This window comes from Stenella coeruleoalba (genome assembly GCF_951394435.1).
Source record: "Stenella coeruleoalba genome assembly, chromosome: 8".
Taxonomy (NCBI): Eukaryota; Metazoa; Chordata; class Mammalia; order Artiodactyla; family Delphinidae; genus Stenella; species Stenella coeruleoalba.
Genome location: NC_137154.1, coordinates 7,893,119 through 7,896,861, shown reverse-complemented (window position 1 = coordinate 7,896,861; position 3,743 = coordinate 7,893,119).

Below are 3,743 nucleotides of genomic sequence, written 5' to 3'. Positions count from 1 at the left end.
TGATTATTATCTGTTACTGTTCCATTTTATGGATGAGGAAAATGAGGCTCAGAGAGATAAATTGTCCAGTCACACAACCACATCCAGGGGTGCGGGCCCCGGAACCCAGGTCTCTCCACTAAGCTCTTAATCATAATGTTAAACTGTCTCCCAAGGTTATCTCCTACCTTTAAGACGGTTCCCCCTAACAGATGTGTGTTTATTTGCGTCCCTCTGCTAAAAATTGTAGCTTTCTTGGCACCTAGGGTCTGGTTCTTGCCTCAACTTGTAGAGCCTGAGGCGCCGTGAATGCCAGCGCTGGACTTTCTTTATTGGAGGCAGACGCGCCAACCCAAAAAGGCAGACGTGTCAGCGGCCCTTTTAGAAGCAAATCACGCCGGTCATCATGTGACATTGCGGTGTCCCTCATCATAGCTCAGTTTTCCATTCTGATCAACAACTTTGTACCACAGTGTGAAGACTGTGGTCTGGAAAGACTAGAAACAGGGTCCTTGAGTAGGTCGTTTCAAGGAGAAAAGCAAACAACACGAACGAAAGATGGACGAGGAGGAACAAGTTCTGAAAAAGTATAGGAAACAAAGACCGTGAGGTCCTAGTAGACCACTAGCTGAGTGTTATAGTAGGTTAGCTGCTGTTTTAAATACTTACCTAGCAGTGGAATATGGTAGTAGAATTGTTGAGGCGAGCACCACAAAACAGTGTCCCATCTCAGGTGTAGAATGGACTGAGAATACCCAACACGGCCTCTTTTTTTTTTGCGGTACGTGGGCCTCTCACTGCTGTGGCCTCTCCCCTTCCGGACGCGCAGGCTCAGCGGCCATGGCTCACGGGCCCAGCCACTCCGTGGCACGTGGGATCCTCCTGGACCGGGTGCACGAACCCGTGTCCCCTGCATCGGCAGGCCACCAGGGAAGCCCAGCACGGCCTCTTTTTTGATGCCATAATCACTGTTTATGGACTTGTATTATTCTCACCTGTGGGCCTCCGCAAGCAACCAGGTGAGAAATTAGTTTGAGGCTCTATTCCCTTACTTTCGTTTAACTCTCAAGAAAGTGTGTCCAGGGCTGCTATTTGCTTATCCAAAGCCCACACCCCGTCTTCCTTAGCAACAGAAAGCTTATAGTATTGGGTGTGTCAATGGGATTTTTATAATGCCACATTTCCTTGCCTCTCAGGAAGAGGCCAATAAGATGTAAGCAAAAGTTATTGGGTGAGGTTTCTGGGAATGCTCTTTAAAGCAGGATCACTTAGCTGGGAGGCCTGCCCTTTTGCCCTTGCCCCTTTCCACTCCCTGCGGTCTGGAATGTGGATGTGATATCTGGAGCTGCAGTGACTATCTTGGGATCATGAGGTGACCTCAAGGATGGGAGCCTCATGTTAATGATGGCGAGAGCAGGATAGAAGAGCCTGGGTCATGGATGGCTATGGAGCTGTTGTACTAACCCCGAACTGGCTGCCTCTAGACTTCTTTTTACCTGAGAGAAAAATTTAACCTCTATCTTATTCTAGCTGCTGTTATTTTGGGTCTTTACTTACAGCCAGGTGCAATCCTGATACCAATTTCCTACCTCTGTTCATGAATAAAGAGGAGTCTGATGTGGATGTAGCAGGGTGTCCCCGGGGTGTGTATACCGGGAGGCAGAGCCTACACTTTGCAGGCCTGGGGGCTTGTGTTGCCCTGGTCCTCTTTGTAGGAATGGACACACATGTGGTTTCATCTCTTAGGATTGGAAGGGGAGAATGAAAGCGTTTGGGGCAGAAGTGCCCAGCGAGAGGAGGGGCAGGCAAGAACAGTGGAACATGAGGAGTGAGGAGGGGAGGGCTTGGGGCTAGAGACCTGTGGAGCTGTTTCTGTGAGAGGTGGTGAGCCTCCGGGCCCGGGCACTGTCCCCCCCGGGCCTGCGTGACAAGGAACGGGACAGCTCTGGGGAGGGCACAAAGCCTTGCACTTCTGCCCCCAGCTCCAGCCTGACCTGGCTCTGAGCAGCCCTGCATCACGGAAATGGTGGAGGGCAGCCCTGATGGCTGGCAGTGGGCGGCCGCTTTCTTGGAGGGCGGGTCAGCAGAAGCAGGGGACACAGATCGGATGAGGCCAGGGAGGAAGACAGGTTTGGGCTTGTACCCGAGCACACAGGAAACACCCGAGAAGGCTCTGAGGTGGGCCGTGGTCCTGCAAGTGTGCAGCTGGGCGCTAAGAAGCTTGGGAATTTAGACGTGGGTACGGACGAGACTTCATTTATAGCCTCAGACAGCCGAGTGGGTTCTACACGGAGCTGGAATCTGATGAGCTTAATTAACATCATAAATCCTGCCGGGCTCCCAATACGGTAGCCTCCTTATTACCTGGTGGAGACTTACCCCTTTGCAAAGCTGGCTTCAGCAACTGTTCCATAAAGATCCTTGAAGTTCACAGCCCTCTTTGCTGTCTTGGAGCCCACACCAAATTTTCTTAGTCTGTTCTGTATTTGCTTATTCGATCAGCAATACAAATACCGAATGTATTTAAAGGTATAAAACAACTTTCTTTTTCTTTTTTTTTTTGCGGTACGCAGGCCTCTCACTGTTGTGGCCTCTCCCGTTGCGGAGCACAGGCTCCGGACGCGCAGGCCCAGCGGCCATGGCTCACGGGCCCAGCCGCTCCGTGGCATGTGGGATCTTCCCGGACCGGAGCACGAACCCGTGTCCCCCTGCATCGACAGGTGGACTCGCAACCACTGCGCCACCAGGGAAGCCCCAACTTTCATTTTTAAAGCAAAAACTTCTACCTCAGTCCAAGCAGCCCTGTCTGGCTTACCGTTAGCCAAAGGATTCCATCCTCAGAAACATCCCTTTGCCAACTGATGCTCATAATAAGGGTCTGAAACACGCAGCGAGGGTCCGAAGTATAACAGCCAACCTCTCTGCAGTTTATAAAGCCTGGTCTCTCCTCTGAGTTATTTTAATGCTTATTTTATAGACGGAGAATCTAAGGTGGGGTCTTGCTGATGATGCTGTGGGTGGCGATTGGTCTCTACCAATTAGAAAAAAAGAAATCAGAGCTTTTTGTTTTTATCATGTTCCATCACCCTTCAAACTATTAGCATCAAAGGAAAATGGACTCACTATTAGCCAAAACATTTGTTTAAATACAATAAAAGTGCTACTGATCTATGAGCATCAACTCTGAACCTGGCCCCGCACCAAGCGCCTTGCATATGTGATTTCATTTAACACGTACAGCTTACTCAGCGTCCTTGCCTCCCACTACACCAGCTTAAAAAAGCCCGACTTTCTTGCAGGCGTCCATTCTGTTCCTCCACAGCCCAAGCCCATTCTAGGTCACGCCGTGACCAAAGTCACAGTGCCTGTAATACCCACTCCCGTGTTTCCACCAGCCATGGCCAAGGAAGCACGGAGCCCCAGCGCTGTCTAGAGCCCGTAGACGACGTTATATCCATTAACAAAAAGTCCCATGCAGGCAGATGTGTGTAGCTGGCAGAGGGAGTGGGCTCAGTGATGGCAGAGGTTCTGAGGAAGCCTGGCCCAGCTGTGGGACGGGACGTGGGCACTGGCCAGCACAGAGGCCCGGAGCGCCAGCAGGTAGCTGACAGGCAGGAGTGGGGCTGGGTTCCTTCCACTGCGCCCGGCCCATCCTCAGGTGTGATGGGCAGGTCCCTGGATGGTGTTGGGATTTCCGAGGGGGTGGGGTTCTTCATTTACCAGCCTTCAGTGGGCGCTGCTGAGGGACCTTCCTGTGGCCTGCA